The sequence below is a fragment of the Marmota marmota genome, unplaced genomic scaffold (assembly GCF_001458135.2).
Source record: "Marmota marmota marmota unplaced genomic scaffold, marMar, whole genome shotgun sequence".
Taxonomy (NCBI): domain Eukaryota; kingdom Metazoa; phylum Chordata; class Mammalia; order Rodentia; family Sciuridae; genus Marmota; species Marmota marmota.
In genome coordinates this window covers 791,597-804,596 of record NW_025999924.1, presented here as the reverse complement: position 1 = coordinate 804,596, position 13,000 = coordinate 791,597, and the positions used below count along the sequence as shown (strand labels likewise).

Sequence of the window (13,000 nt, the reverse complement as noted above, 5' to 3'; positions counted from 1 at the left end):
TTCTTCTTCTCCTTCTCCTTCTCCTTCTCCTTCTCCTTCTCCTTCTCCTTCTCCTTCTCCTTCTCCTTCTCCTTCTCCTTCTCCTTCTCCTTCTTCTTCCTCTTCTTCCTCTTCTTCCTCCTCTTCTTCTTCTTCTTCTTCTTCTTCTTCTTCTTCTTCTTCTTCTTCTTCTTCTTCTTCATTCTAATTAGATATACATGACTGTAGAATGCATTTTGACATACAAATGGAGTCCTTGAAACTTCGGATGGATGTGTTGTGGTATATTTTACACAATGAAATATTATACAACAGAGACTGAACAAACTAAATCCACAAGCAACAACATGCATCTTCTTACAGGCATAATGTGGAGCAAAAGAAGCAGGACACAAAAAAGGAGTAATACTCTAGGATTCCATTTGTATAAATTTCAAGCATGGGCAAAGCCAGTCTCTGGTGTTTCAAGTCACCTTTGGAAAGATGAATGAGAAAGGACACAAGAGATTCTTTTGGGACATTGACAATGTTTAATTATTTGATCTGATCCTGGTTTCATGAGTGTGTTTACTTAATACAAATTCACTGAAATGTGGACTTGTGTACTCTTCCATATGTGTTGTACTCAAAACTTTATTTAAATAATGTACAAATATAATTAGGGTTCATAGTAGTCTGTTTCCAACTTTTAGAGGGTTTTGTGCTGAAATGCAGGTAAAGGACGAGAGAATATGACAAGGCCAGTTGTATCTTCAGACCCTCCTGTTAGGAAGGTATGGGGTGAGGCCATGTGTGACATTCTAGGGAAATCCCTCCATATGAGCATTTGGGAAATGCATTTTCCCCAGCATAGATTCCAATTCTGATGCCAAAGTCCTTATTTAATCCAAAGTAACTGAATGTTTAAATGTGGCATTTCAGACTGCTCTTAGCCCTTAGGGGAATTTTTAGTAATCCAAAAAGGTCCCAGTACTTGGAGATGTCTTTACATATCTGCTGCATCTCACTGGGAACCTATGAGGCCTTCAACTCATCACCAAGATTCATGAGTATGTTGTTAATGGTTTGTGGCTGCACATCCATCAACAGATTAACTGTATGTCAATTTCATGGGAAATTGGAAAACCTAAGTAATTTTTGATTAATGAGGACTTAAGCTGGGTAGTTGGCTTCTACTCTGTGTATTTTGATGAATACTCCCATTAACTGATCCTTCTTTGTATGAATACATTTATTAGGTAATGAAAAACTTCTACAAATGAAATGAGTAATTTCTATCTTTTTTTTCTGGAAACACTTAGGAGCGAATAAAAACATGCTCCAAGGTTCTTTCATTACAGTGTCATCAAAAAGACAGGAATAGCTTAAAATAACCAGAACTCATGTTTAAAATCACAAATTCAGCATTCAGTATTGTCAAAACCCTCAAATGCACAGTCTTGACTGTCTGAGGCGACTCAGCAGTAGCTTTATCAAGAGTAGATTCCTAGGATATGACTAATTTGTGAGAAATCTTTTGAGTTCAGAGAACTTGCTTAGTTGAAGTTTCCTTATGTCTAAAGTTGTTCATGTCTGGTTCAAATATTGAAACTCTGCAATTTGCCAGCTGTGGATTGAGGAAAAAAATGCCTGGCAGTTTTAAATGGAAAGACCCAGGCTTGGTCATCTTTCAAGGCCAAACCAGGGATTTAAAACTATGGATCATCAGATAAAAAGACTGCTAAAATATATATGAAGGGATGATACTTACTTAAGACTTCAATGATGATTACAATAGTTCTGGCAAAATTGCAATGTGAGGGCCAGGCGCAATAGTGCACACCTGTAATCCCAGCAGCTGGGGAGGCTGAGGCAGGAGAATTGCAAATTCAAAGCCAGCCTCAGCAATTTAGCAAGGCCATAAGAATGTAGCAAGACCCTGTCTCTAAACAAAATATAAAAGAGGGCGGAGGATGTGGCTCAGTGGTTATGTGACCCTGGGTTCAATCCCCAGTACCAAAAAAATTACAACGTAAATTTTGGTTTTAGATTTCTTTCCATTATGGTATCTCTTTCCTTTTTTTTTTTTTAAACCTGCCTTCTGCCCTACCTCTCACACTGTAAGCTTGCCCTCTTTGAATATGCATGTTGTCTGTTCATTTGTTTGTTCTGCAGTTCATCCATTTACCTATCTATGATAAATAGATTTTATTGAGCACTTATTATACTAATGGCAATCAATCTTAAGAAATATATAGGGCTTATTTGGAGCCTCTTAGGGATCATGCCCATCTTTCTGGGTTTTATCTGTTAGTTATGATGAAAGGAATTCCAAATGAGTGGATTGAAAAGAATATAAATGGCAGGCTTTTGGGTTAACTTTCATGAGAGAACTTTCTTGAGTCTTTAGATTTCATTGTGGAAAGAGATTTTTATTTACTCTTCTTTTACTGTCTGATGTATTGTGCAAATAAATGTGAGTTTCTACCATGAATTATGTACTTGCCCAAAAGGCCTTCCTCAGCACAGCCCAGTTCAACTACTTAGAGCCAGCAGCTTCATCCAGGAAATTGTACGGTAGCCTGCTTTGCAGTGGATATAGGTATTCATTTCTATCCGTAGTGAAGCCTGACCAGAAGATGGGTAAGAAAGTCACTTACGATGCTCATAGAGTGAGCTGGCTAACAGGAGATCCCGACAATCCACAGGTTTGGAGTAGTCTACTCTGAATGGACTTTGAGCCCTCCATGATTTCAGGTCTCAAAGCTGAGCTGAAGGTCCAGCTTCAGTCTGAGGATCAGATCTCCAGTCATTTTAGCACTTTCTGTAGGTTAGAGTAGTTGACTCCCAGACTGCTTCTGATAAGTGTATTTCAAAAAAAGAGGCTTAAGTGGGATGGCGCTTGCCTGTAATTCCAGCTAATTAGGAGGGATCACAAGTTTGAGGCAAGCCTAGGCAACTTAGTGAGATCCTGTCTTAAAATGAAAAGGGCTGGGGCTATAGCTTAGTGGTATAGTCTTCGCCTAGCATGCATAGTGGCCTGGGTTCAATCCCCAGTGCCCCACACATACACACAGAAAGGAATAAATGATCCCCAGAGGACCACCATAGCTTTCGGATCCTCATGTTATCAGACTGAAAATGGGACAACTCCCTTTTTTGGTTACATCTAGAAAATGGTGGGGAGTATCTTCACTTTTGAAATTGCCTCCTTTTTATTTAAAAATATTTGGTTGACAAAGACTGACTACCTTTACATAATGTAATGATTTGATATACATATATCCTGTATAATGGCTACCACAATCAAATTCATTAATAAATCCATTACCACCCATTCTGAACATTACATCTCTGTAACTTGTTCATCTTATAACAACCTTTTTAAATTTTTTTCTGTTTTTAAATCTCTGGTATCTTACCTATGATAGAATTGCTGAAAGAGGGACCAAGGGAGGTTGTATTTCTTGTGTCCTAAAATGATGATGTAATTAATCCATGCAGGAAGTATAACCACCAACTGCAAGTGGTTTATTGAACATCTCAACTCAGTGAGATTACAATATGAAGTGTTTTTTTCTCTTCTCATACCTTTCCAACAGGCTCTTTTGAATTGCCTTTTTTTTTCCCCTCCCTGCATCCTTTAACAAAATCTTAGGCATGGTCTATAGGTCTGCAGTCACTTTTGGATATTGAAAAGTTCAGTCTTATTTGCTTTATATTGAAACTTCAATCTCACATCCAATTTTAGTGCTGACCTCCCCTGCGAACCCCTCAGCCAGCCAGGTTTCTGCTTGAAGGATTTGTATCGGTAGTGAGTAGCTATAGCCTGTTTGTTCTTTCTTCCTTCCTTTTCTGCTTTTTAGCTCCTGCTGTTTTGGAACAGATGAGAGGAGTCTTGGAAAGAAGCCAAAATGTTCTGACTCCACTGCGCTCTGTAGTCCTTGACTGCTGTGTGACTGGCATCTAAGTGCTAGTTCTCTTTAGGGCACCTGAGTGAGTCCTTTGGTAGGCATAGGCAGAGGCATCTTCAATGCAGAATTCCTGACCTGTACCCAGGAATGGAGAGAGAAGCAATTTCCACAAGTCAGCTTTATTCTATTCCAAAGATTCATGGTCTTCTCTTCTTTTGGACCTGAGAGCCTCCATGTTGGCTACATATTAGAATCACTTGGGGAGCCTTTAAAAGAATTAGTGTCTAGACTCAATCACAGAAATTCTGATGGGCTTGGTTGGGCTTGGGCATGGGTATTTTGAGAAACTCTCCAGCTTATTTGGATGTGTGGTCAGGTTTGAGAACCACTGATGTGATCGGGTAGGAATGGAGGGGTGATGGCAGCGGCACTCGGTGAGAGCCATGGGGTTGTGACTGGTGGTTCTTTGGTGGCTCTCTATGAAATGTGAGAGGTACAAGGTATATTTGGCTTTCCACCTTATAGCCTTAGCTGAAATTCATAATCAACAGGAAAATTCCATATAATGTTCTATTGGCTGCCATTTTCCTGAATCTCCCTGGTCCTCTTTCTTGTGTCCTCTTTCTTTTCCATACAAAGAAGGGTCACAGAGAGAACTGCAGGTGAATTTACCAACACAGCCCAAGAGGCTCAGACAATTAGGTAAATTCTATAAAATTGTTTCTCAGTCTAACAATTTCTGAAGCACTCTGGAAGGATCATGAGTTCAAAAAACCTTTTTTTTTTTTCCAACTAAGGTTAATAAGAGTTTTCTTCAAGAAACAACAGACACATTCAAGTGACATTTTATTTACTTTCATTCCTATCTTCTCTTTTCCTAACACATTTTACTAGCATCTTCGATATGAAGACTGTCTTTTATTACTGACATTTTTGTCAGTTCCTCCTAACCAGGAAGTCATTATCCTTTGGTCTCTTGATACACTGTAATTGTTTCCATAGCAACAGATTTTAATATCAGAAACTGAGATGATGACTTCAGGTAAAGAATAAATAACAGGAACCAACAAACTTAGACCAAGTATACTGCTTCAAATGAAAAAAGAAAAAGAAAAAAAAAAGCCACTCTGATTAATAGGATTCAATACTGAAGCAAAATTTTCCCTAAATAGAAATTCCAATTCCAATTATCCCCCATGAATCATTAGTAACTCTTTAAGTGTAGTTCCTGTTGGCAATAAATTTACAGTTTTTGATATAAATGCAACCAGAAAGGAAACAAATTGCCCAACAAAATTATATATGGCTCAAAATGGGAACATTTTGAAAATTTAAAGGTATTAACTTGCAAATATGTAAAGCAGGGGTGTTGCTACTGATTAGTGACATTGGGCATGTGGTCAACGAATTTTGATAGGTGTGATTTGGTAAGAATGTGAAAATTCTCTTCTTCTTCATCTTTTCTCTGAAGGGGATCAGGATATGCCACCCCAAAGTATGCTGCTTTAGCATATTGATTATTTTGAGCTGAAGGCAATTGAGAAACAGCAAATGAAAGAAGAATTCTCTGCCCTTCTCCTCTTTGTCTAAAAGAAGGACATATACTGACCTCCTTTCCTACATTAGGACAAGGAAAAAACTGTTACCACTGGAGATAGAGAGTTGGCACTGTGATGAGTATGCATAAACAAATGTTACTAAAATAATGCTTATCTTTCATTTGTTTCCCTCATATATTTCCTGGTTACTTTACCACAATTTATTGGGCCCTTGAGGCCTACACTCCCTTTTCTTTATCTATTACTTATCCATTTATCATCTTTGTTAAAATGGTATATAATCTTCTGAGACTAACTGCTTATTTGGGACTTTCACTTATTTTCTAGAAAGCCCTAATTCATGTAGAATTAGTAACATTAGTAAACTTTGTATGCCTTTTCCCTGTTAATCTTTTTTTCAGTTTAATTTGTAGGCCTCAATCAATACCCATAAGAAGGTAGTTGAAAAGATATTTTTTGCCCCTTCTATGCTTCCCAAGGGGCAATTTGGAGGCTTAAAATTCTAACTGGAAAGTGTGGGGTCCATGCCTCTTGCAACAAACAAACAAACAAACAAACAAACAAAAAAACCCAAAACTGGTTAAGTTGAATTTTAGTACAGAAAGCACTGGACTTTTTTTCTGCAATTAAGTAGTTTTGTGGTTTAGGAGAGAAGCTTAATCTCCTTGGGCTGCAAATTAAGGTGGTGCATTAGGCAATCCCTGCCTATGGCTTTCATGGCTTTATTGTCCTATGAACTCCAGACTTATCACTTTTTCATCACTCTATGTTATGTTGTGAGATTCATGATCTAGTTATTTTCTGTTCCTCTTCTTTATCCTTCTGTCAACTATTGGTTCTTTGGAGAGTTTCATTACCAAATCAGGAGAACATCTGAATAGATCAATCTTAATTTTTCATTACCTGTGCTTTGGTAGCATAAAATATTGATTTTTAATAATAAAAATACATACTTTCCCTACTACAGAATTTATCAGTTCTTTTGCACTTAAGTGAGGCTGTACCATTAGATTGTAAGAAGAGTTAATAGGTGCCACTATAGAGTCAAGGTAGATCAGTAGCAGATTGCCCCAATCAAATACAAATTAGTAGATGAGTGAAAGGAAGTCTAGTAGAGGAAGAAGGGGAGAGGGGAGGATGGGAGGTAAAGGGGGAGGGAAAAAGGGGAATCATGAACTGAAATTGATTTCCATGCATGTATGAGTTTGTTGGGGTGAATTAAACTACTGTGTATAACCATTAAGCTCTCATAAAAATTTCAATAAATATGCATATATTTATATGCATATTTTAAAATAAATATACCTATATATATATACAAAAAAAAAGCAGGTTGTCTTCCTCACGTTATCTTCCTCCTTCTGATTGCTGGGTATCAATACCCAGAGCAACCCTGGAAATAGTTTGAAAATAGCGGAGTTTCTGTCAGTCTGGGTCCTTAAATAACTGTGGGGAGCAGAGAGATATGCCCACCAGAAGAATCCTCATATTTTTTATTGTGTTGAGTCACTAATATTGAGGACTTGATTCTGATAATGACTATTGTTACCTGACCAATACATTTTCAAATATTATTTTCATTGTGATTTTTTCATCTTTTCTCCACTGATAAGAAAGATGCTTTTTTATTTCAAAGGTGGAATACCACTAAGATGATTTGACTAGATTGTCAAAGAGGATTCATTGATTAGAAATTTAATGTTTGAAGGTTGGAGAGCAGTAGCTCATTTTTGGAGGCATGCAGTTAGATTCCTGACATTGGTACCGGGATAGGTGGGGTGCTAGTTTGAGAAGTTGAGGAGATCTAATTCCACCAGGAAACAGTGCCCTGGAAGGGGCAGAATTTGGATTAGAATAGCTACATGGACAACTGTGGATACTGGGAAGTGGCAACATGAAATTGGGATCATCTGACTTTTCCGGACTATGTAAATCCTCACATTTTGTTTTTGCATTTGATTTTTGATCCCTTAAAAAGCATCTCTCACATCTGATTGATTGTGTTCTTCTTGTCAACCTTGGCCAGTTGGAAGTTGAATTGTATTTTATTTGACTTGGAAAAATAAAGAAATGTGACATTTCTTGCACTCTGGGTATTGTAGAACAATTGGTACCAGTTATAAATAGACTGACAGATAATTCCTGTGGATGCTGTATAGGCATATGAATAATGCAGAGCTGTAGAAGGCTGCACTTTGCATTATTTTACTTGATAGCTTAAGTATCTTACAGGCTAAGAAAATACCATCACCTTTGCTTTGTGGATTAGCTCTGGATATGTTAAATTCAAGATATATGTATAATACTTCTATCACTCAATCTCCAAATCCCCAACGTGTTTCATATGTGCTGTGGCTAGCAAATTCATTTTAATAGCAGAAAAGAAAAATTAGTAAAATAAACTGGCTGATATTGTATCAAGACAAAGATGTCCAATGCCCACTACATCAGACAAAAATAACTTTCCAGATTGTTTGTATTCCTATTACCATTTTAGCAAGCCCAATTAGGCATCAAGTGTATCTAGAAAATATTACGTGCAAGAAATGTTAAAAAAATGTGTGTCTTAGGTGTTAAATAGGGGAACAAATGTCCTGAGATTCAAGTGTCTTTCTTTTAAGCAGACAGCATTAATGAGAAAGAAATGCTGTTATACCTGAAGAGGGAAGGGAAGGTATCAGGGCTAATTAATAGAAATAGAAAGTGTGAAGTCAGTGGATTTAGGGATACTTATGTAGGTACTATGATCTTATATAGAGAAACAATAAGAACAGAGAGAAGTCAGTTTGAATGGTTTGCATTTTTTTAACCAGATCAGTCGGGTGAACAAAGATGTACTTTTTTCACAGAGAGCAGAGAGACATATTGAACATGCCTTAGTCTGGATGACTGAGAAATGGTCTTCCCACTAGTGGATTTATGACTGAGGGGGTAAAACTACACTAAAGACAATCAGAATAATTAGAAATGATGCTGCACATGGTCTAGCTAGACCAATCTTGGATAAAGATTCCTCTGGGGAGAAAGGCTGGGTAGATTTGTAGCCTCGTCATGAATAAAAAGGATTTTCAGTTGTGTTATTAAGGGGTTTTTATGTAGTGCTAATTTTTATTTTTGTTTATTACCTTTGTTTTTAAATGTAAATTTATTTTTAACTGACACATGGGAACATTAAAGTTTTACATATTTATGGACTACCATGTGGTATTTTGATTCCTGTATACATTTGTATAATGTTTAAATCAGGTCAAAGACATCTATGTCCTTAAACATTTATCATTTATTCATGGAGAAAACATTCAAATTCCTTGTTTTCTAGTTTTAGAAATGTACACTACATTACATTCCTGGGAAACCCACTGGAGCAGGTAAACCCACTTACCTTGAAGGAAATAACAGCTTCTGGCTCCTATCTAACTATAACTTAGTGCCTATTCACTGGCCTCTCCCCTTTCTTCCCTGTCATTTCTCCCCGGCTTCTGCCAAGCATTCTTCTACTGTTGAATTTTATGAGATCAACTTTCCAACATTTCACATATGAGTGAGATTGTGCAGTCCTTGTCTTTCTGTCTAAAGAATTAACACTTGCTCACAATGTCTTGGACATCTGCTGAGTATCATAACCTGTTGTATCTTCCACGGATTCTTGTCACATCAGTGGAGGGAATAAATCATGTGGCTGCATATTCACATTAATCCGTTGCTTCATCCTGGAAGGAACAATACAGCATGGAGGCCGCAGGTCAGGGCAGAGGCTCCCTCCTTTGCCAATGTACGTGACAATCTAGACTGCCTGCTACTTCCTCGTTTTAGTCATTTTTGTCATCACCCAGGAAGCAGGGCATGTTAAAACAGGCAGTGAACAACTTGTGTTGTTTTTCAGCATGTCAAGGTGTCACCTCCTCACTTGAGGACTTGATCTTAACATCCTAATAGCACCTTGAACAGTACCAGGCATATGTGCATATGTACGTGAGATGACTGAATGAATAAATGAAGTATCTGAGGAAAAAATGGGATCTAATTTTATGTGCCTCTAGGGTTACAAATACCTCTCTATGTCTATAAAAAGTCTTTTGACCTCTTGAGTGCTCAAGGCTGACCGTCCTTCAGGGCAATGGTTCTGGGTTCTTTGGAAACTCCCCCTATCGTCAATGGAGATCTCTCAGTTATTTCCCTCCAGGTGAGTGAGTGGATGCATTCTGCTCCGAAGGGTTGTTTAGGGTTTGCTTGAAGTTCCTTTCCTGGGTACTTGAATATTCATCTTCAGCACTTCTCTGAAGAGGGCTCCTCATTTTCCAGGACAACTTTTGGGTCAAGATCTAAGATAACCTCGTGCTAGCATTTTTCTTCTCTCTCCTCCTCACCCCTTCTCTTCCCATATATGATCCACATAAAATATGCTTTTTTTTTTTTCACCCATCATTGGTAGGAATTGAATTACTCTCCAGACAGAGCACTTCTGCCACTGACTCCCAAGCAGGCAATGTCAACCACAGCCATTTCTTAGATGGGTCTGTCCACAGTCCTTCAAGCCTCAAGGCATCCATATCCCCCTCATGGAGTGGTTTCCAAGAAGACCCTGCCTCTAGACTTGAGGGGGAGGTAAGACTCTTTACCATCCTTCATAGAGAATGGAAGGCAGGTGGAATCCTACAGCTCTTCCAGGGAAACCCTTCCTTCATCAGCCTCAGTTCAGCCCCCCTGTGCCGCAGTCTGAGTGTGTCCGCTGGGCGCAGACGTTGCCATTCCTACTTGGAGGTCTACTGAACTCATCTTGAGATGTGAGAGTGGTTGGTTCTCCTCATCTTGGGCCTCAACTGTAAGTGAGTCTGAAGTAGTTTCATATGTTCACTCTGATGTATAGATATGAACACAATTCTTATCACTTGATTTTTTTAAAGTTACCAAAAATGGGTCAAAGATAAAATGCATAAATAAATTTTAAATAATTTAGTTTCTAGACTAGCAGACAGATGATAATTTTTAAAAAGTATTTCTTCACAGGGAATCAAAGATCAAAATTTATTTTACTCAGAAATCAATTCTCCATTCTCTTTGGCTTAGGTTGGAGGTGCTCTTTTGCTTTATGCAAGATTTTATTGGTTTATTTTACTTCTTCCTTATTCTTAAAAAAATAATTTTTTTTTGTAGTTGGACACAATACCTTTATTTTACTTATTTATTTTTATTTGGTGCTAAGAATTAAACCCAAGGCCTCGCACATGCTAGGTGAGTGCTCTGCCGCTGAGCCACAATCCCCAACTTCCTTTTTTTTTTTTTTAGTTGTCAGTGGACCTTTACTTTATTTATTTATATTTGGTGTTGAGAATTAAACCCAGGGCCTCACCCATGCTAAGCAAGTGCTCTACCACTGAGCCATCCCCCCTTTCTCCTTTTTTCTGGATGTATTCTGGTAATACTTGGATTTTTTTAAAAAATAAGTAATTTCTAGCATCTAACAAATTTGGGGGTCAAACCTTTGACTCTTCTATTTATATATTAAATGCCAAATTTTTTTCTGGCCCAATTTCAGTGATTCTTTTCAGAGTCTCTGAGAGAGGCTGATATGAATAGTTCAATACCTCATAGAGTTCTGTAGTTAAGCAGAACTTAAGTTCTGCTGAGCTTAAGCAGGAAGCTATTCTCTTTTTTAAAATTCTAATTTGCTATGTATGACAGCAGAATGCATTACAATTCATTATACATACAGAGCACAATTTTTCTTATCTCTGATTGTATATAAAGTATAGTCACACCATTTGTGTCTTCATACATGTACTTAGGGTAATGATGTCCATCTCATTCCACCATCTTTTCTACCCCCATGCCCCCTCCCTTACCCTCCCACCCCTTTGCTCTATCTAGAGTTCATCTAATCCTCCCATGCTCCCCATCCAACCCCATTATGAATTAGCCTCCTTATATCCAGGAAAATATTTGGCATTTGGTTTTTTGGGACTGGCTAACTTCACTTAGCATTATATTCTTCAACTCCATCCATTTACCTGCAAATACCATGATTTTATTATCTTTTAATGCTAAGTAATATTCCATTGTGTATATATACCACAGTTTCTTTATCCATTCATCTATTGAAGGACATCTAGTTGGTTCCACAGTTCAGCTACTCTGAATTGTGCTGCTATAAACATTGATGTGACTTTGCCCCTGTAGTATGCTGTTTTTAAGTCCTTTGGGTATAGACCAAGGAGAGGGATAGCTGGGTAAAATGGTGGTTCCATTCCATGTTTTCCAAGGAATCTCCATACTGCTTTCCAAATTGGCTGCACCAATTTGCAGTCCCACCAGCAATGTATGAGTGTACCTTTTCCCCCACATTCTCGCAACACTTACTGTTGTTTGTGTTCTTAATAGCTGCCATTCTGACTGGAGTGAGATGAAATCTTAGAGTAGTTTTGATTTGCATTTCTCTAATTGCTAGAGATGTTGAACATTTTTTCATCTACTTGTTGACTGATTGTATATCATCTTGTGAGAAGTGTCTGTTCAGGTCCTTGGCCCATTTATTGATTATTGTGAATTGTGCTGCTATAAACATTGATGTGGCTGTGTCCATGTAGTATGCTGTTTTTAAGATTTCAAAGATTTATTGATTGGGTTATTTGTTTTTTTTGGTGTTTAGAGTTTTGAGTTCTTTATATATCCTAGAGATTAGTGCTCTATCTGACATGCATGTGGTAAAAATTTGCTCCCAAGATGTAGGTTCTCTATTTACCTTACTGATTGTTTCTTTTGCTGAGAAGTTTTTTAGTTTGAATTCATCCCATTTATTGATTCTTGATTTTAATTCTTGTGCTGAAAGCTATTCTCTTTTTGACATACCTATTTTAAAAGAGGGAAAAGCTTTTAATATCCTTTGAGGAAAGAAACTTAAAAATATCCCATTGCAAACAAACAAATATGTGATTTATTTATTTGGGTCAATTTGATTATACACTTGTATATGACAAAAATGGATTTTTGGTAGCTATTTAGTTGGATTAATTAATTTTAAAAGTATTTATAGAATTTACCTATTATAAGCCACCCATTGAAGTAAGGGCTGTGGGCACAGCAATTATAAGGCCTAAGTTCTATTATTCTGGAAGGTTTGTGTGTCCTTATATTTTTTGTTGGAGACAAGAGGCTTTTCATTTCAAGTTAATAATTCCAGGGGGCATGCATTTGAAAGCAATATAGAAATAATACATATATTTTCCCTAAGTTGAAACAGGAGGATAGAAACCGAGATTTAGAAGTTTCTAGTACATTTACTGGTGGCTCACAGGGTCACCTTACCCAGGCTTTATTTTCTCAAAGCCCCTTTCTCTTAATAGCTCAGTCCTGTGGAGATCACAATTGTTTGCATAGTGTTTTGAAATCTTTAGAAGTAAGCTCCTGTAAGTGTAAATGATATTCAAAAGACAAAAGATTTGAGCCTAGCATTGAATTTTCTTTTCCTAAGGCAAATACCTGTGATTTTTCACAGTGAGCATAACTAGACACTGGAACCTGTCAAGTACTTATGATAAAAATTTCTTGCTTTGTGATTTGGTTATTGTGGGA

At 37.4% G+C, this 13,000-nt stretch overlaps 1 long non-coding RNA gene across 1 annotated transcript in view; it reads right to left on the bottom strand.

Moving 5' to 3' along the window:
• The window catches only part of LOC125615733, an 18,379-nt gene extending 6,705 nt beyond the window's left edge, over positions 1-11,674 (bottom strand). Inside the window, exon 1 of the long non-coding RNA XR_007346317.1 lies at positions 11,640-11,674. This is a non-coding gene — a long non-coding RNA (uncharacterized LOC125615733). The remainder of the gene's footprint in view (positions 1-11,639) is intronic.
• Positions 11,675-13,000: the final 1,326 nt, after the last annotated feature.